We start from the raw sequence: 23,020 nt of genomic DNA, 5'->3' as shown, positions 1-23,020 counted from the left end.
TTTATGCTTATTTTTCTATTTCTTAATATTTATTAATTTTTTCTTCAATGTTTCATTAAAATTAATTACTTAATTAATTATATTTAATTTAAAAAATAATTAAATAAAATATTAAAAAGTGAGATCTATGTGAAACCTACAAAAAATTGTTTAAGATCCCAAAATGAGATCTATCACTAAAGAAAAAAATGACACAGATGTTAAAAGATCTTCAATCCTATGGGACATTGTGAAGTCCATCACAAAATGGTCTAAGATCCCAATTTAAAATCTTTAACTAAAGATGCTATTATACATTTAAAAAATGATGGCTTTGTGTAAAAGGTGGTTTTTATTCTCGAACAGGGTGCGAGTATCGATGGGTTTATTTTCTCTCACTCGCACACGCCCGAATGTATAGGCTTTTAACCATTTTCCCTCTTGTTTAACCCGAAGCCCGTATATACCCGTTTGAGAAGCTCATTTCTAGATTGATTAGTTTGATTTACGATCGGATTGTGGGTATGTGCTCACCCTAGTGACAGGGGTAGAAAAACTTGAATCACAAAACAATTAATATTTTTAATAAAAAGATATTGTTGTTAAATGGTATAGTCCGTGCTTGATATGCTTTTCTTAGAACTCATGACTTGACCTTTTTGATGGAAGAAGTTTTTTTTTTTTTAAGCTTTATCTTGACCTTTTTTCTAAATGTGTCGAGCTTCGAATGGGATGAGCCAAGGGTAAACCTATGTTAGAAGGAGTAAAGGGGGCTAGGCTCCCCTGCTCTTTTCCTAATTTAATATATTAATATCATTTAGTTATTTTAAGGAAGTTTGATTTTTCTATTAAGCAAAGAAGATGATTTGAAATTGATTATATTTTTCTAAAATTTAAATTGTTATATAAATAATTTTATCTCACAGCTTTATTTTGTAAAATAATAAAATCAATAGTATTTTTTATAAAAAAATTTTATCTCAATATCATATTTTATCAAATTTTAGTTATTATAACCAGTTTTTATCTCCTAACTATTTTAAATTATATATTAATATTAATTTTTTAAATAAATTTTATCTAAATATTATATTTCATTAAATTGTAGTTATTATTATAATCCATTTTTTTGCTTTGTTAATATCCAATTGTAAATTATATTTTTTTACAATTGAAGGAGTTCTTGATTCTCAAATCATATAAACAAGTATTGGATTAATTGAGGATGTTATAAGTTTCAAATTAAGTAAGCGCACAATAGCATGATGTGGTTACGAGTCAGGACATCGACAAGATTGAATAGACAATAAAGCATCGCACCACACGAAAGAAAGATTTTTTCTTTTTCATATTTTATATTTAATGTTTTAGTAAAAATATTACATTTCGTAATAAGATAAAAGATAAAAATTTTATTTAATATTTATTAATATGCATTGAAAATAAAATTGCAAAAATTAGCTACTAAATAGCTATTATTATTTATGTCATATAAGAAAAATGTTATGGGTGTTTTTTTTGGTGATAGATATGTAATTTAACGTATAGTTTAATGTCTAGTGTAACGAGTTGTGACATCAATAAAATTGAAAAGACAAGACAACAAAACACCGCACTTCATGAAAGAAATTTTTTTCCTTTTTCATATTTTATATTTAATGTTTTAGTAATAATATTATATTTCGTAGTGAGATGAAAGAAAAATTATTTATTTAATATTTATTAATATGCATTCAAAATAAAATTGTTGAAAATTAGCTAGTAATTATTGATTATTCATGTGACATATAAGAAAAATGCTATGTGTGTTTTTGTGGTGATAGGTTGTTATGTGTTTTGATATATTATTAATGTAATTTATCGTAGGGTTTAATGCACTAGCCGTGTAAAATAGGTTTACACTGACATTCAATTATAAATCACACTGTTTGAGTTACTTAAAAATAATTATTTTAAAAGTCAACAAACTTATTATATATGATGAGTTATGATTACTGTGTAAAAAATTTTACATTATAAGTGCATAATATTTTTCTCTTTAATGTATTGGAACATCAAATTATAATTGTTTTGCATAAAAATTAATAATAAATTGAATGTATTTTATTTTTTGTGATTGATCCCCTCTCATCCCAATTCGGATCCATCTCTAGACAAGACATAGATTCTTATGGACGATTTGACCTATTTTCACCTTTATTTATAAGTATTTTTTTTTAAGTATTCTGTGAGTTAAAGGTGACAAAATAGGTTAACTCATTTTAGACAAAAAATAAATTAAATAAATTTTAATAATATATGCATAAAATATCAAAATAAAATATTATTTTAAAAAATTGATTGGTGGATTAGTCCTATTCTATATTCCTGTGAACTTATCTTTTGGCGGGTAAAAATGAGACAAATAATAAATAATTAAAAACCTCAATCCCACGTGTCAAAAACCTATTTTATCATCTCTATATTGAGCCTTCAAGCCTACTTGACTTCTGGTGAGTTCCGAGACCCACTCATCTAAACAAATAAAAAAAAAAACCCTTTTCTTCACAGCCTCCATTTTTATTTGTCCTTGGTGAAAGTCTTGGATGGGCACACACCCATGACATTATGCATAGACACACCAAATAATATTATGACATGTGTGGAATAAAAGATTAAAATAAAAAACAAATGAGTCTGCATTTTCCTAACCGTGCTTTCCCGCTTCTGCAAATCTTCAATGAACATTGCCCATGTTTACTCGAAAACCTGTTCATACCTCCACAGACCTCTACTTTGTTGGTCCATGAATATAAGTTTCAAAACCACTTCTATGGTGGGTGGCATGAGCAAATCGCCCACTGTGGGAAAGAAAACTAGTGCATACGATTTCGGTCTTTTTCGAGATATGCGCAAGACTATCATAGACCCGTCCACACCAAAGTAAATTTAAAAAATACTTCAAATTTGAAGACTGGTGGTCATAGACTACCATTGTTGAAATTTTGGTGAGTCCAAATTTAAAGACTTTCAATTTCAATAAACTTTATTGTGATGAAAAAAATTGATGAATTCTCCTGCAACCATTTTAGTATTTTAATTTGTATAATTTCAAGCAATTAAAATTAATCTTCATGTTGCCCTTTCAAAAAAAAAAAAAAAGAAGCCTGTAATATAATACAAGGCTATCATCAGTGTCAACATCGAAGAAAGACAAAGGTAAGTGTTTAATTTACTATGGTGTGGGCAAGTATATGGTGCTCTCACCCATATCTCAAAAAAGATCAAAATCATAGACACCAGCCATCCATAATCTTAGAGTATGTTTAGATGAGACAATTTAAAATAAAGAATTTTAAATTATGAGAATTTCAAATGTCCTAATTTAAATTCTTTTATTTTTAAAATTCTGTGTTTGGATTCCTTTATTAAAAGTTGAAGCGTCGTGAAGGAGAACGCGACATGCACACTGCTAAGACTCTCGCAGGTGGAGGAGAGCAAGGCGGCGATCAGGCGATCCGATGCAATTCCACGACTGGTGAGCCTCTTGGAGAGTGGGGGGTTATGTGCGAAGAAGGATGCGTCAACGACGCTTTAGTTGCTATGCATGGTGAAGGAGAACAAGATCAGAGCGGTGAAGGCGGGGATCATGAAGGTGTTGGTGGAGATGATGGCGGACTTCGAGTCGAACATGGTGGACAAGTCGGCGTACGTGGTGAGCGTGCTGGTGGTGGTACCGGAGGCGAGGGTGGCACTGGTGGAGGAAGGAGGCGTGCCGGTGCTGGTGGAGATCGTCAAGGTTGGGACGCATCGACAAAAGGAAATCGCGGTGATTATTCTCTTACAGGTTTGCGAGGACTTTGATGGAGAAGAGCATCGCCGTGAAGATGTCGCCAACTTTGGCGCCGGCGGCCACGTCGAAGTAGTCTGCAATGGTGGCGTTCTGGTCGCCAGATTTCTTCTTCGGCAGCATATCTTGCCGCATTGGTTCTTGATTGCGGAGACGCAGTCCACGGCAGCGGTAACCGTCGGAGTCTGAGATTCCGACTTGGGAGGTATTTGCTTGGGGAACTAGAGCTTTGAATCGTCGTAGTCGAAGAGAAACTTGCCTTCGAGAATTTGAAATTCATTCTCTGAAATATAGAATTTGAAATTCTATTCTTTCAACTAACTAAAATCCCTTTTAAAATTCTAAAATTTTGAATTTCTTTTACTAAAATATCTTACTTTTAATAAAAAATAATTTAATTCCCTATAAAAAATACATTACCTAATTAAATTACCCTATCCAAATACACTCTTAAGTTTTTAGTCATGACAGTTTTAAAATTTTGTTTCCTTTTTTTTTTAAAAAAAATTTGATCCCTAAAGATTTTTTTGTTACTATAAATAGTTGTTATCGTTATTTCTGTTAAGTACTGAGTTGTTTACTTAAATGACCATGAATATTGCCATAGATTATAATGAGGAGGATGAATTGTTATTTCATATGGTAAATTTCCTCACTCATGGGTGTACTTTCATGAGTTCTTTTTTTTTATATTTTAATAACATAATATTCTAATTATTTACTTAAATATAATAAAACTTTACGATATGTAATTTGTCTAGTTTACATTTCATAATTCAACACAAAGATTATTTTTAATAATGATAAATTCTTTGATTGATTGATTTTTTTATAAAAAATAGTTTAGAATAAAAAATTCAAAACCCATAATTTAAGGAACGGTATTGGAAGGGAGAGAGAGAGAGAAAGAAAGGTAGGTGCGGAGGGGTAGGATGGGAAAGAGAGCGGAAAAAAGAGGAAAAGACAAAAAAGAATAAATCTTAGCCAGTAGATTGAAAATTAAAAAAATCTAAGGGTTTAGAAGCTGTCTTGCACCGGGAGGAGACTTAGGCTAGTGATCCACGCTAGCTTACGTCCTATAAGGTATACACTATACATACTTTCTTTCCGCCGCAAAGTGACTGACATAACCTTTTAAAGGTTCAAAGAACCTCCCTCGCCGCCGCCGCGGAACTCTAGCCTCAGCTCTCTCGCCGCCGTTCGCCGGAGTATCACCCCAACGCCGTCGTCGCTGGTGAGTTGTTCTTTCTCGTTACCACTTGCCCCTAAATGTTCTTCTAACTCAGAAATTATGGAACATTTTGCAAACAAGCCTCACTTCACTTTCAAAATCATCCTCTGTCTTGTTCGATTTCTCCCCAAACCTAATTTCTCGTTCAATGCCATGGTTTTGAAAATTTCAATGCGAAAGTGATTTTTTTTCTCGGTTGCTGTGTCTCTACTGTTAATTGCTTTCAGTCCCTATTTTGTTTTTCGCTGCTCAATGACTCTAACACTATGCAGAGAAATCATCCACCAAAAGGCCTAACGCTATGAAGACGCCGCAATCTGCCTCTAAATTGAAAAGGTAATACAAATTGTTTTGTTTGTTCTAATTGGAGTTAGTGCGTGTTTTGTTAGCTTATTTTGAAGAAATAATAGCTTTTTGAGTGAATGTTTTAAGGACAAGCAATTATTCCTAGAAATAATCTCTTACGATACTGCACTTATTAGGTTGATTATTAATAGGGTCACCTTGTGAAAGCTCTCTTGTTTGTATATTAATGATGAAATAAACCTCTTTTTTACTTTCATTACTCTGTCAAGTAACAATGAAAATCAAATTCAAATACTCCTAGTTCACGCAGCAACTTTCTGGTTGTTGCTTTATTTTGGCTTCAGGTGGGGATAAACATAAGGTTTGGTTGAGCATGAGAAAATTCAAAATCTTGTCACTTTAGAATCCTTCCCCTGTTTCTGTCTCTGGTTCGCAGGCGTCTCATTTACGGTCCCTCCCTGTCTCTGTCTCCGTTCATTCTGGTTAGACACTTTACTTTTTTCTCATTCATTAACGCTTTATGTATGTATTCTGTTCTTTCCATGAATTGATTATATTATTCATTATTTTATGTTGTACATTATTTTTGTAATTATTAACTAATCTTAACAAATATTATGAGTTTAATGAAATTTTATTAAAAAAAATATTTACTAAAATTATTTTAATAAAGCTCTCCTACCAAACGCCCCCAAATAGCTGTTCTTTCTCTGTTTTTTTTATCTTGCCATATTACCCCAATTTGTGTTGAGTTTTTCTTGAGTAAGGGTTTCAATTTGGGTTTAAGGTTGAATCAGGGTTCTTTTGGATTAGAAAAGTTGATTTAGATGTGTTTAAGGCACAATTTTTCTTTCGGATTAAAAGTTATTCAATAAATTTGATCTTACTTTGTCTCACAGGTGGCTTAGAGATTTGAAAAGTTTTCATTTCTAATTGAGCAAACACAATGAGTGGTCATGTCGCTCCACCTATTTATGAATATAATGATGAAGTCATCAGTGATGAATTTTTTCTTGATGAGTCTGATATCCTCCATGAACTTTCCATGGACGATGAAGATCTTCCTGATGTGGATGATGATTCTGAAACCGAACATGTTGGTATGAAATTGCCATTAATCCTCCTAAACAGTTATTTCTATCTATCTATCTATATGTTTTGAAAGTCTTGTGTATGATTTCTCTGTCAAAATTGTCATATGTTATTGTGTGTATTATTTTTCATCAATATTAGAATTGTGAAGTATTGCTTTTCTGTTTATTGATATATTTGGTGGTAATATTATTTTAAAAATTTCAGAAGAGGTTGATGATGCCATTGACACATTCAAAAGTCATAATGGTAAGATGTTTTCTACTCTTTTGTTTATTATGTTCATGCTTATGCTATACTGATTCTTATTAAGCTAATTAGATTGAATGAAGCATAGTGTTTCAAGCAGCCAAATATTCCATTTAGATGGCTGACTAATAATTTTTTCTATTACAAGGGAATGTATTATTATATTTCCATGCTCACTTGGATTCTTGTACAGGGGAATTGTATGCAGTTGCCTGCAGTCCAACAGATGCGACATTGGTGGCTACAGGGGGTGGTGATGACAGAGGATTTCTCTGGAAGATTGGTGAAAAAGGAGATTGGGTTTCCGAGCTTCAAGGTATTTGCATGATACAATAGCTACTAGTGGATGTGTATCTTTCTATTTAGGATAGGTTTGACATCATGATTGGTAATGTCATGTTACTTTCAATTGATTAAATTTCCATCGTGAGTTTTGTCATTGATTTTGTGCAGGTCATAAAGATTCTGTATCAAGTTTAGCTTTTAGCTATGATGGACAGTTTCTTGCATCAGGGTGCTTCCATGGAATTGTTCAAGTCTGGGATGCATATGGAAATCTGAAAAATGTATTTGAAGGTCTTGGAGGGGGCATTGAGGTGAGATTATTAATATTCTTGTTTTTCTGCTTTAAGTAGTTACTAAATTAGTTGCCATGAAATTTTCTCAGTGGCTCAGGTGGCATCCAAGACAACGCACACTCTTAGCTGGTTCCGAGGATTTCAATGTTTGGATCTGGAACGCTACTGATAGAATTACCCCCCCCTACTTGCTTTGCTGGTCATCATGGCAGTGTGACCTGTGGTGATTTTACTCCTGATGGTAGTACATTCTCTTTCACGTTGATGTATTTTTTGGTAGGTGTTACTATTTATGTTACATGTACTTACATTCTTATATTTCCTTTTACTTTGTACCTTAAGGGGAAACAATATGTACTGGTTCTGCAGATAAAACCCTGAGAATATGGAATTCTAGTGGGACAAGTCATAAAGTTGTGCGGGGTATGTAATTCTCTACTTTTAGTGTCTTTGTTGTTTGAGTCATATAGGTGTGTAATTATTAATATCAAAACAACCTGGTTGTGTGTAACAAGCTTTAAACACTGAAAACATCTCTCCTTCTGTTAACTTTTCGTCCAATATCTATGTGCTTATCTATATGAAAAAACATCTTTTTTTTGTCTTTCATGCAAAAGTATGCATTACTTATTCATTTACATATTTTTTTTTTCTAGAAGCATGTTAGATCTCCGTGACCTTTTAGTGTATACTCCAAGAAGAAGCGTGTGGGGTAAGGGGAGGGAGAATGAAAATAGGAATTATTGTTAATTGATGTTCATTAGTAGTAAGGAAGATAGATAGAAGGTAAGGGATTCTAAATGAGGGGATGGCAAGGAGTTGGGTTGAAGGGAGGTTGCAGCCTCTCAAAGTCCTGTTCTATCGGCCTTCTAATTTTCTGTTATTGTTTCCTTTGAACTATTCATTTTCTTCCATTGTTAAATTCTATAACAGTGGGAGTGAGGGAGTTTTAGGTTATGTGCGTGTTTGCTTTCTATTCCTCAATAATGCATTTTGTCATTTATTCATAATTCCAATTCAAATTGTCCGAGGGTTTGAAATTCTCCAGTCCTTTTTATCAAAAAAAAATCTTGAATTTTCCTGAAAAAAATAGGATACTGTTTGAGCAATGCTTAAAAAATCAAACAAAAGCATATTCACTTGTGTCCTTCTTCTCTTTTCTCATGCATGCCATGAGGTAAAACTTGAGAAACAATCTATCATTATCTTCACAAAAAATTAATGTCAAATTATTTTTCTTTCATATGTAGATTTATTTATCTCTCTTTTTCTTTATGATTTTGGTAACCTCCTGCAAAACTTTGCTTTCCAGGTCATGGATATCATACCAAGGGATTGACATGCTTAGCAATAAGTTCAAATTCAACTCTTGCTCTTACTGGTTCCGAGGATGGATCTGCATATATTGTGAAGATTGATGGAGGAAAAGTAGGTGTTACCATTATTTTTTATATTCACTGCACTATCTTTTTGATAGAACTGACAATTTTAGAGAACTTCCACTAAGAAAAATGGTGCTCAGCTCCTTACACTAGAGAGACGTCTTCTAGAATCTAACTAGGAAAAACACAGAAACAACAAGAAAAAGAGAAATAGAAAAGAACACAAAAAATGAGATTGAACACTGCTCATCTTCCTCCTCACCAGTGGCCTCCTTCTCCCAACCAATTCCTAGATGCCCCTTACACTTTCCAGCCCCTCTCCTTTATCATTCTCCTCATGATTCCAAAATCCCATTGCCCCCACTCTTTGTGCCACTTGTCCTATTATGTTCCTCACTCCTCCAACTAAGTCTTTCTCTTCCTGTATGCTGTTAGGTCCTTTCCCAATTCTCTCCATCCTCTTCTTTCTTTCTTCTCTTATACACATGAGCCATAGATGACCCATCTCTTTTTTAATCAACTTGTCTTGTTGTGTCTTATGTCTTATTTGGAGAAACCTTTTGGCTGCCTCTTGAGTAACGTTTCTAATATTTTGCTCATTTGAATTTCTTTTTAAAAGTTTTAAAGTTGTGCTAAAATGTTAGAAATAGTAATTGCTTGATGCAAAAGTATCTAATTTAGTGATTGATGCCAAATACCTCAGTTTTTTATTCAAGATTCAAAGAATGATAACCTCCAATGTCAGTTGCTATTATTTGAGCATAAAACAGATTTTTGCACGGTTACTGTTGGCTCATGTAATTCTTCTCATTCTTTTCATGGGATGAAGGGCTTACAGCATGACTAGTTTTTCACTGTTATCTTTCTTGAAATTTTATTTCACAATAGCAGGACTAGTCTAATTGATGCTCAGTTCAACAGTAATTGGAAGCCAGCTGCTAGCTTATCCCCTATATGGAAATATAATTCATAGAAAAGTTATCTTCTTGCATGTGTAGTATTGGAGTAGGTGCCCAAACATCAAGACTTCCATCACTTATCCATTGAGCCAATTGTTCCATTTGTCTCTGGAATTCTTTGTAAAGGGATCTGAGCATGTATATTAAGCTTCTTCTTACGTCTTTAATAAAACGAGTATCGTGGTTTGCAGGTTATTGATTTTGTCGCTTCTCATCCAGATTCGATTGAATGTGTTGGTTTCTCGCCAAGGTATGTGTCATAATTAATAAACTTCTTATAGCCTGTGGGTATGTGCAGTTTTGCACATTTTCATGTCTACAATATGTTTCTAGGTTTATGCACACGCATGATGGAAGTTTTATTTGATGCAGGGATAGGTCTTATTACATAAAAAAGTTAAAAATGGTCTAATTGGTAACAGTTTAACAGGCAAAATAAAGTTTGGGCTCATGATTCTTGATATGTTATTTGACTTGAAATAACTCTCAATGACTTGGTTTATAGTATAACATTTATCGAAAAATAATTCCAGCTTATTTTCGAATACTAATGGACTGTAGAATGACCCAAACCTATATAGTTTTACAAGTCGAATTATGAACATCTTTGTGCCATGCTTTATATTTCATTCATTTACATCATTTTCATAATTGAATAGTTTGTTTAATATGATTTGATTACCTGACCATTCTGTCTCTTAATATTGTATGAATAGTGATTCCTTGGCTGCAATTGGAGGCATGGATCAAAGACTGGTCATCTGGGATATACAACATTTCTTATCTCGAGCCACCTGTGACCATGAGGTTCGTTGGAATCTTGCTTTGTGCAAGTGTTCTGTATTTAGAAATTAAAGGATTTCTGATTGGCATTATACTTTGGCTTGGAATTGTAAACTTTCATTATATGTCTGATGGAAGGAATTTTGCCATGTGGACAGGGTGGAGTGACATGTATGACATGGGTTGGTTCATCGTGTGTGGCTACTGGATGCGTGGATGGAATTGTGAGATTATGGGATATTCGGTCTGGTGAATGTGTAGAAAAATTCAGGGGGCACTCAGATGCCATTCAATCTCTTTCTGTGTCTGCTAATGGGGATTATATTGTCTCGGTCTCCTTGGATCATACCGCTCGCGTTTTTGAGGTCAGAATGTTTCAGTAAGCAAAACCTGCATATGAAATGAGGTTATCAATCATCTAAGCGAAGTCCCTTTTTTGAGATGAACATGCTCCTTTGTTTATTACCTTGGTGGCTAGTTGTTACTCTACATAAGTTAGATTAGTTTATTTAAACCTTTGATATTGATTTTGATGTTGAACGGTGGTGGGATTTATTTATTGTAGACAATCAGATTTACAAGTTAGCAAGGAAGCAAATAAAGAAGTCTCTAAAACATGGATTCATGCATATGCCAACACATGTTAACATGCATAGCAAACAAGAAACTTACGTCGAAAAGAATGACAATTATGTCTCAAAACCTTGGACAAGAAGTCCCAAAATATCATATTATCTTATTCCAATGCATTGTTTTAGTTTCTTGTTTTGTATAAAAGATCGCTTGGTCTAGATTAGAGTTGAGAAGAATTATAAGGATGACAACATCCTTCCTATCTAGTTTTTTAATACAAATGCATCCTTGAAGACATATTTGAGACTTTTGGTTAAGCCAAAATAGCTTTATATTAATTGATCAACATGTTTGATGGTTTAAATCTTTTACTTTCCTATAATATTGCTAAATGTTAGAAAATAAAATTAAAGTTAACATTTTAGTCCATTTAAAAATGATCTCGTTTGATTTTTATTCCTTTTTTAAAACATAATAGGAGTCATCATTGATTATTTTTTTTATTTTTTGTATTTCTTGTTACTCATCATTCAACAAATGGTGGGTGATGTGGCATAATCAAATAAAATAATAATTTTAGTATGAACAATGTTAACAAATAAATGAAAACAAAAAAGGAAAAAAATAGGAATTAAGAAAATTATTGTCACTTTTATTAAAACTTAAAAGCTTTAATTAAGTTTCATACCTCAAAAATAATCAGTCGTATTTAAATTACTACCTAAGTTAAATTTTGTTAATAAAGTATCTGAAAAAAATTTATGTTTCAATTTATTATTTGTCTTTTCGTTAAGTGATAACTTGAAAGATATGGTGTCAAATCATCATGTCTTATCATTGACATCTTATTTGTCACTTTTATTCTCTGTTTATTATATCATTACTTAATGGAAAAAGACTAATGACAAGTAATAAGTTGGAACATAAATTTTTTTAGATAGTTATTTGATGAAAAATAATTTTTTAGATAATAATTTGAAAATGACCTAATTTCTAGATATGAAAAACATATTTAAATCAATTTGAAAAATAATTTTTTAATTAATAAATGATAAGAATGAGTTTTATCAAAATAAATAATTTAATTTCTAATAAATGATAAATTTTATTATTTTATTGAAAATATAAATAGAAATAATAATCGTAAATTTAAGTTATGTTTAAAAGCAAATCTTATAAGTTAATAAGAAAAAATCATTTACCAAACTCTTTTATTTGATCAAATAAATTTGTAAACTTGTTAAAAAATTAAAAATTAATTAAAATAATTTAATGACCATATATGTAATTTACTTTTATATAGACTTAAGAAATTTTATTCTATTTATTTTTTAAAAGATAATTCCTCATTTAAAATAAGAAATACATTAAATTAATAAGATTTCTTTATTGGTAGGAATAAAAAAAATACTATTTAAAATTTATAATAACTCACATATTAATTTATTATGTTTAACATATGAATTAAATAAATAAGATAGTATTAAATGTGAAATTAAAGAGTTAAGATGTGTACATTTATTTAATATCTGGACAAAACTAAAAGAGAATCCAACAAGATCAAACACTAAGATCTATATTTTTGGACCAGAGAATAGTGAAGAAATGTATAACATGTTGCATCTGTACATTACTCATGGATCGCAAAGTACCTAGAAAATATGTTGTTTTCATATTACTATCTAACATTCATTTTTTTAACCAAGTACCTGAATTTTTTTTGTTTCAATTTATTACTTGTCATTAGTCCCATTTTGTTAAACGATGAAATAATAGACGGAGTGTCATGTCAGCACACCTAATCACTGACACGTCATTGCTACTTCATTGAAGGTGATGGCGTGACAATGTGGTGTCATTGATGAACTTGTTAGTACCCTCAAGGTTCATGAATAAGATCTCCAACAAGATGAAGGTCTCAAAAGATAAAAGTATTTGGCTCTCAATAGTTAGAAGAACAAGAAAGAATCATCGTCTAGAGAACAAGTCCAAATAAGTTTCTCCAAATCCGAAGAGGACTCAAATGAAAATGAGCTTGTCTTCATTTGTCACAAAATCTGCAAGATGTGGAGAAACAAAAGTGGGTCCAATTGGAGAAGTTATTCAATAAGAATGCCCTGAAAAAAAAAGGATAAAAACAAAAGCTTCATAGTTTGCTATGAATGCAAAAAGCCTAGACACTTCAAATATGAATGTCCAGATTTTGAGAAAAGTCAAGATAAGAAGAAATTCTTTAAGACCAAAGAAAATAAGGGGCTTATGAGCACATGTGAAGACCTAGACGACACCTCGTCTGATGAAGAAGCCAACATATGCTTGATGACAGACACAACTTTTGAAGGATCCAAATCAGACTAGGAAGATGTGGTAAATTTCAATGACCCTAAGTCTCTTAAAAAATCTTATCATGAAATTTTATGTAACTTATTTATTCTCTCAAATGCTTCTAAAAATCTATGAAGTTATTTCAAGAATCTATCCAAAGATCATTTAAAACTTGAGAAAATCCTTCAAGATCAAGTAGATGTTTCACTAGATGAGTCCGCTCAAACATGTGAAGCTTGTGTAACTCTTAAAGAAAAAGAGTCCAAGTTATGCCTTGAGATTGAGACAAATGCTAGTGAAAAAGCTACTCTTCTTAAAAACCTTCAAGAATTGGAAAACAAACTGAAAAATCTTCAAAAGGATCTAAAGGAGCTTAATGAACTTCATAATAATAAAAAAGAAGAAAGATATGATCTTTGGAGAAAGTGTGCACAAGCACACAAAGATTATGAAGACCTCAAAATAAGTAAACATAATCTTTAGGTGCAATGTGAATAACACAAGAAATCTGTAAGTTTCTTGAACAATGAGCTTTTGAAGTATCAAGAACTTACGGGTCAACCTCAAGATGTTGTAAAACTTCACAAGGAAATAAGAATCTTAAAGACTATATTATCTAAATTTTTCAATGGAATAGACAATCTTAACAAATTGTTAGGATACTATAGAAGTTCTTGTGACAAATCTGGAAATGGATATGTTGGGAAGGTATATGTTCATGATGAAGACATAATTGTATGTTATTTATGTGAAAAACTGGACACATAATGTCCAGGGATCGTCCTAAGAAGGGTTCACTTAGTCCCTTCATGACTAACACAAAAGGACAAAAAAAAATTGGGTACCTAAGAAATTTTTTTTTTCTATTATCGATATCCTTGATAGTAGGAAATAGACGTCTATCATGATACATGGACAGTGGTTGCTCATAACACATTTTGTTCCAATGCCTAACTCCCTATCATGGTAGAATAGTCACTTTCAGAGGGAATAAAAAAGGCAGAATAATCAGCGCAGGTAAGATAAGTATTCACTCCTATCCCTCTATTGATAACATTTTATTTGTTGAAGGTCTTAAACACAATCTACTGAGCATAAATCATTTATATGATGGTGAATATGATATCTCCTTCAACAAAGATGAGTGTGTTATCTTATGTGATGATGGGTCTTCCTTATTCTTTGCCAAGAGAAAATGCAACCTCCATTTTTTTTCAAAGTATATGTCTACACAAATTAGTCTTAATAATATTAGTATTAATTTGTGTATGTCCATTTTTTACATTTAATAGATGAAACGAAAAAAAAATTGTACATTTAATATTTTAATGTAATAAATATAATTACTTAAAAATAAATATACTTTGAGACCATAAAAAATTAATTAGTGAATGCAACATCTGTTCAATTAAAAATGTAATTATCTATCTTTTTCAATTTTAAAGTAATTATATTTAATATTTAGTTTGCTACTAAATATTTTAATTAAAAATTAATTTATTTATGTAAATATATACTTTTTACAAAAATAATAAATATAAATATAAGAATTATATAATCTAAAAGAATCCGTGCATCACATATTACTATATAATGAAGAAGATGACATTATAATGAAACATATTACCATAATTACCGTAATTATAAGTATATACTCAATGAAATCAAATTAATTACTATATATATATATTTTAATGATTTATGAATTAAAAATAAAAAATAATATAGAAATATTTTTATCCAAAAAAATCACTATGGTGATGCCACATGATATCTTCTTTTTTTATAAAACCGTCTTTTATAATATATATATATATATATATATATATATATATATATATATATAATATAATACTATTTTTCAAAGTATATGTCAACACAAATTAGTCTTAATAATATTATTAGGACTAATTTGTGTATGTCCATTTTGTACATTTAATATTTTAATGTAACAAATATAATTATTTTAAAATAAATATGATTTGAGATCAACACAAATTTAATATTTTAATGTAACCAAAATTTCATATCTACGAGGTTTTCAAAAATTACCTTTTACCATCTACATTTAATTTTTGAATTTGTTTTTTTTTACTGACTTTTTTAATTAAAGTAACTACTACACATTTTCTTACCTTTATGATAGTTCAATTTGTAATTTAGAACAATATTTTAGCTGCAGTTTCATGGACCAAATTGAATGTAATAGATAATTATTTCCATAAATAAATTTTGGTACATTAAACTTTAATTGAATTACTTAATGATGTAGATATTTTTTTTCGAAAAATAAAATTCCTTTTTTTCTACTTCTCTATAAATTGTGAAATAGAAAGTTGTATTGCAACTAATTTTTTCTTTCCTAATATAGTTATTTTTGTGCAAAATTGTCTTTTACTCTAAAGAAATCAATCACCCAAATTTTTTTTTTTCTTCTACATTTTTCTATTTTTTATTTATCATCTAATGATCATTTTTTTATGGTTTAATCAAGTTTTTCATATCTGAAAAATTATCTGTTTTAGATTATTATCTGATATTTTTTTGTTCAATTTATTATATGTCATTTTACATCTATTATGTGATAACATAATAGACAAAATGTCACATCGTCATACTTTATTAATGACATCTCATTATCACATTATAACCTTTAATGATGTGTGGTAATGATGTGTCAATGATTAGGCTTGATGACGACGTGACTCTTTGGTTCTCACTTCATTACTTGATGGAAGGGGATTAATAATAAATACTAGGTTGAAATATAAAATCTTTTAGGTAGTTATTTGACAAATAAATGAATTTTAAGGTAGTAATATAAAAATGACTTATTTTTCATATATGAAAAACATATTTAAACCAATTTAAAAAATAATTTTTTATTTAACAAATGATAAGGAGGATTTTTATTAAGATAAATAATTTATTTTTAGATGAAATGATAAATGATAAATTTTATTATTTTATTGAAAATAAAAATAAAAATGGTAATGATAAATTTAAGTAAAAGCAAATCTTATAAGTCAATAAGAAAAAAAAAACATTTCTCAAATACTTTTATTTGATCAAATAAATTAGTAAACTTGTAAAAAATTAAAAATTCATTAAAATAATTTGACGAACATATATGTAATTTACTCTTATATAGACTTAAGAAATTTTATCCTGTTTATTTTTTTAAAGATAATTACTCATTCAAACTAATAAATGCATTAAATTAATGAGATATATTTTTAATTGGTAGGAATTAAAAAAACACTATTTAAAATTTACAATAACTTACTTATCAATCTATCATGTTAACCAACTGAACTAGATTAATAAGATAGTGTTAAAAGTGAAATTAAATAGTTAAGATACACACATTTAATATCTGGACAAAAGTAAAAGAGAATCCAAAAAGATCAAATGGTAAGATATATATTTTGGATCTAGAGAATAGTAAATGAAGAGTGAGGGAAAACATAACATGCAGTTTGGGTACATTGATCATAGACGGCAAAACACGAATTATATATGGTTTATATATGTTTTTCATATATAAAAAATATGTCATTTTCAAATTACTACCTAAAAAATTCATTTTTTGTCAACTAATTATCTAATTTTTTTCTATTTTAATTTACTATATGTCGTTAGTCCTCTTGTGTTAAGTGATGATGTGACATATAAAGTGTCACATTATCAAGCCTAATCACTGATATGTCATTGCCACGTTATTAAAGGTGATTATGTGACGGTGAAGTGTCAGTGATAAGACATGAAGATGTAACACTTCCTCTTTCACGTTATCACTCAACGAAAGGAAACTAATGACAAGTAGTAAATTAAAATAATTTTTTTAGGTACTTAATTGTAAAAAAAAGAATATTAAGTAGTAATCTAGTATATTTTCTAAGTATAAAAACTTATTTCAAGCCTTATTTTTATTTTGTCTCATTAATTTCAGTTTGCAATAACACATTTCCGACCTCGTTGTTTCTTCCTCTATATATATCATCTCTGCCTCAACAAATGTGATCATTTCACTGATATATTTTTTTGTTCTCTCTGCAATGCTTTTAGACAATTTTACGAAGTGGTTCTTCATGGTCAAGCATTCACTTTGAAGATATATAATTAAGTGCCCATGAAATTTTGAGGAGGAATTCTAAGGAATTTTTTTTTAGTCAACATCAAATATGAGGTAGTGCAAAATTATGTGTCCATCTTTTTTTTAGTTTGTTTTATTTTGGTTTTGAACTTTGTACTTACAAAGCTATTTTGTGTGGGATACATCACTTTTTTGGAAGTTCTACAATGAATTGGAAAAAGGCAGAATCTAATTGACGACAAAGAGAATATACACAATGTTAGATAAACAAAGTGATGGGGAGAACATGTCAACACAATAATAAACTTTATAATAGAGTAATAGGCAGCGAAAATAAATTTCCCAAAAACTTGCAAGAACCTATTAGAAGCACCAATAAAAATAGAACGCAAAATAGAAATTAATAAAAAACATAATAGACACAATTTGTTTAACGTGCAAAACCCCTTGATGCAAGGGTAGAAACCATGGGTCGTTCAGACCAAAGAAATAACTCCACTATAATCAACAAAGATACAAGAGAGTCTCCAATAAGTACACTGAAACATGCTATAAATAACCAAATCAAAATAGACCCCGAGGCTTATAATAGAGACAAGAAGATAAAACCCCAAAATATAGAGTAGAGAATCCGAAACACTTATATCTTTCTTTAGATACTTTATTGGAAGATCTAACCGCATAATTCGAAGTATCACGTGTGCAGAATCTACTGCCAAAAAATCAGCTTGTTCCAATGGTGAACGAATCTGTAACTGCAATTTGAAAAATGCTCTTAGGTGGGTGTGCGAAAATCACAATGATTTTCCCTCTCCTTTCTCTCTCCGTAATCTGACCCCTCTCTACTTAGATAAGTCAGACAAAATGGGTCTTCTTATTTGGTCCTTTACTCCACATAAGAAGGAAGCCCAAAAAACCCAACACAAAATACGGCGGCGCAACTACCCCACATACCTAGAGCATGTGAGCTCTAATGACTACCATGAAATACTCGTGGATGATAATGAATTTCACTTGAGGGGGAGACTACTATGTGAAAGAGACTCACACTTGAGGGAGAGATTGTTGGAGTGTAAGTGTGAGGTGAAGTCCCACATCGAGTAGAAGTGGAAAAATTGAATACCATATAAGTAAGGAGAAAACCCATAAACCTGAGTCTCAAGGTAAATTCTTGAATATGCAATTTGGTCAAATAATATTGTACTTGTGATAATAAATGTGTGACAATTATAAGGTGTTTATAGCTAAATAATAGTTTGTCTTTTTATACAACTTAATTATATGTGAAAGTTGTGTAATTTTAAGACCTTTCATTTGTTATATTAAATTGTCTTGTATTTTTTGCTTAAATCGATTGAAACAACATTTCCAAAGACAATCATTATTTGACTAGAGTAATCTTCATATAAGTTTTGCATGTGAGCAATGGAGTGTTCAAAGATAACATTTGTTTAACATGACTTATCACCAACGTTTGATCAATCCATTGAGAGTACTACTTGCAGTTAATCTTGTTCAATCCAAATGTTGAGGATTAATGGTGCGCTAGATATCTTGTTTGAGTCTTGAAATTTACCATAAAGATTATTTGTGCATTGTATGTTTATTGTTTTGTTTAATTGTTGTTGTTGTTACTATTACGCTTTAAATTACTCATATTATTTGAATCTCAAAGTTGCATGTATAAAATTTAAAGTTTGAAGGGAGTCAATTGAGAGTTGAAGATATTGCATTATTTTTTTTTCTAGAGAAGAAACAAGAGAACAAGATAAGAAATTTACTTGTTGCTTTTGTAGGATGAGACATATATATAAAAAAAGAGAGGTCCCAATTACACTATTTAGTATGCAAAGAATGATAAATTTTTTATTTTTGTTTATTTTAAAGTTAATTTTGTTTTGTACCAAAGGACGCTAGTGAGTAAAGTAGATTTTGGTTCTACTACTCACATAAGCATGTCTATACAATGTTACCTATGAAGTCATTCACTGAGTGATAATGAAATATTCATCTATGTGAACGATGACAAAAATTTGTAGTGGAAGCTATATGAACTTTTTTGTTGTTTTAAAAGACTTAATTTTATTTGAATTTGGTTGAGACATATATTGAGTTGTTTATCATTTTTTAAAATTAAATAATATAAAAAATAATTTTTATTAAATAGCATTAAAAACACGTGAAAAGTCGGGTAGGTCCAACCCGATTTCTTAACTAAAAAAAATTAATGTATTTTAAAAATTAATTTCAAAAGTAGTGTACATTGAGAATTTTCAGGAGAGAGGTAGTGTACATCTGTAAACATTTTGAAATCACTTTGCCTTCTATTTATTTATTTATTTTATTACTATTAATAAATTATTAAATAAAAAATGTTATCATTTTTTAAAAATTAAATAATATAAAAAATAATTTTAATAAAATAACATTTAAAAAATGTGGGAAGTTTGGTTGGCCCAATCCAACTTCTAAAAAAAATAATTAGTGTATTTCACAAATTAATGTTAAAAGTAGTGTAGATTGAAAATCTTTTAGGAGAGAGATAGTGTATATTGGTAAAAAGTTTGTAGATTTTCCCATAGTGTTATCTACAATCCATAAAAAAAAAAACTTAAAGCAAATCTAAACTAAAACACCATATACATTTTTGAATGTATGTAAAAAGATAATATGTTTTTTAATCATTAAGCAAATTCATGGATATAAAATAAATAATGGGCACAAGAATTAGGGAAAAAGTTACTCTTACCTTTTTTTTCTTTCAAAAAAAGATCAGAGATAAACAGTCACATAGATATCGAACAAGTTCAACCAAAATTTAAGAATGAAAAAAATTTGACTAGTGTGATATGAAAAGAAAATAAGAAAGTCTTAAATTTAATAACTTAATTACTTGAAGAAATAACAACAAAGCAATGAGACAACAAAGATTGCAGAATTAGGTGTTAGTGAAAAAATTCACAAAATAAAGGGTACAACAATTGGGAAAGAAAGGTGCGACAAGAAATTACAATCAATCCAGAAAAAAGAAAATGTGCAATGGAAAAAAAATGAGTGTATGGCAATTGCGAAACAATAGTACCAGAAGAAGGAAAGCAATTGACAGAATGAAAAAATTTGCAGTGTTCTATGTTATAAATGTTTTTGCAAAATTATAAAAGTTAATATCCTTTTTAAGTATATCTAATATTTATGTTATAAACTTTTTTAAATACATTAAAAGATAATAATATATTTTAAAAGTTAATAGTATCTTTTTCAAGTATATCTAATATTCACTTTTAAAAAAGAAATATTGACTACAACAAATTCTCCATACATATCTTTTACAAAATATATATTATTATAATTCTAAATTTATAATTAATATTAATTTAGTTATATTTTTTAAAAATACACATTAATAACTTTTATTTTCGACTAAGGAGATACTTGCTTTCACTATATATATATATATATATATATATATATATATATATATATATATATATATATATATATATAAAACCTGTAAATGAATTATATACGTAAATTTTTAAGAATCGTGATAATAAATAAGTTGTCATAATTATAATAAATTAAATATCCTATAATATATAATTATCAGAATCAATTTAATGATTGAATTGATTTATTTAATTAGAAGATATTCTTATGGGGATATTATTTAATACAAAATTAAAATCTAATTGATTACATCTAATATATATGAAGACAAAATCTTATTTAGACATATAATAATAATAATAATATAATTATAAATATTATATCATATAACATATAACCAAATAATATGAATTATTCCTTACCAACACTATGATAAATTTTTTTTATATAATATACATTTATAATATAATTATATAATATACTAGATTAAATTAAAATTGTAAAATCCTACTAAAATAAAACAATAACAAATTACAATAATTGCTATCGGTATGTAATATTTTAATTATTGTTTAAATTTAAAATTTGATTGATTTATTTTATTGATTACAAAAAATTACTATAATCTCGCTAATTGATTAATTTAATTGTCATATATCCTTATTTATTTACATGGCACAGATGTTACAATCCATTATCATTATATATATTCTCAACTAGAACGACAAATTCACAGACAACGGATCATATACATTGTAGCCAAAGCAATCAGAAGCAAGAATGGCCAAGCTTTCATTATATGCCACACTCCTTCTCTTGTGCACATCAGGTTTTGTTTTGCATACATGCCTTAATTTCATTTAAGGGTAGCGCTTAGTTATAGGTTTTTTTTATAATGCCTAACTACATATTTATATCATTCTTTTTACTGCAACATATACAATTTTTTTATCATATTTATATGTTAAACTGTTTTTTTTCATCTCATTTATATTCCCTTTTTCTTCATATCTCTGTCGTATTTATCAAATTTTCTCTTTTTCATTTATTTCTTCCTTCTATCTCTTTCTCCCCTATTTCATGCACTCCACGTATAACATATTCCTTTTTAAATTTTAGGCATTGTCAATCATATAATTTCTTTAGAACTCTAATTAAAGAATAAAAAAATGTAATAAACATCTTTTTTAACATGTAACATTGAAAATTACAGTTTAACATTTTTTTTAAAAATTTTGAGTCTTGTTAATCGATGTCCTAAAATAGATTAAAAAAATGGAGAAATAATTTTTTTTATTAATAGAGTTCATTGAAAATCATCAAAGAATGTATTATTATAATATTTTCCAATAAAACATTTCTACTTTTTGTTTGTTTAGGAAATTTTTCTTAATTTTATCTAACTTGTGACATGTACATTGCTTCATCATGATTGTTATGGTTTTTTTTTTCCTTTTATCGGCACACATTAGTTTTGTTACTACAAGAAATAAAATTTATGACTTTTTTTCATTATTCAATTCATCTTATATCTTGATGCTGTGATTGTCCGAAGGTATTATGATGGACATGGTGGCAAGTGACAGGTGCAAGGAAGACGTTGGGGCTTGCACTGCTGACTGCAACTCGAGATGTGTCACTAGGTTCCAAGGTGGGTTTGGGGAGTGCATGACCATCAATGGTGTCAATGATTGTTGGTGTTACTATGATTGCACACCTAAAAGGTGCACAGGAGGCACAGGTGAAGTTGGGGCCTGTGATAATACCCAATGTGATCTTGATTGTGGTCATAAGTACCCGGGCAAGGGAGCTACTGGATTATGTTATAGTGTTGGAGATCCCATGTATGATACTTGTCAATGTACCTACTATTGTTAGTGGAAAAAAAATAGGGCATTGATTTTAGGGTTTTGGGGATGTAGGAGTGTTTGTTTAGTTGATGATGAGATCTTTGCAGATGAAATAATAAGGAATAAAGTTTGGTCAACAGTTTCAATTTTGGTTTATATTTTGAGAGTTAAAGGGTGGAGATTGAAAAGTATATATCAACCATCATTTCAAATTGATTGCTATTAATTTTAGCATTTATAAAAATATAAAAAATATATTGATGATTGTCTTCAATTTTAAATGAATTACTAAGTATTTTATTTAAAATTTTCCCATAAATAAATACTAATATTTTGGAGTACTCAATAAATAAATATTTTTTTAAATCCTTTAGAATTCTAATTGAATATTTCCCTTAAGT

General features: G+C 29.4%; 1 pseudogene; it reads left to right on the top strand.

Annotated features, from left to right (window-relative positions):
• The first annotated feature begins 4,883 nt into the window (after window positions 1-4,883).
• Window positions 4,884-11,017, top strand: LOC100775214 (angio-associated migratory cell protein-like; annotated as a pseudogene).
• Window positions 11,018-23,020: the final 12,003 nt, after the last annotated feature.

Source organism: Glycine max, chromosome 9 (assembly GCF_000004515.6).
Source record: "Glycine max cultivar Williams 82 chromosome 9, Glycine_max_v4.0, whole genome shotgun sequence".
NCBI lineage: Eukaryota > Viridiplantae > Streptophyta > Magnoliopsida > Fabales > Fabaceae > Glycine > Glycine max.
The sequence above is the reverse complement of the archived record's forward strand: the minus strand, read 5'-3'. Positions and strand labels throughout refer to the sequence as shown.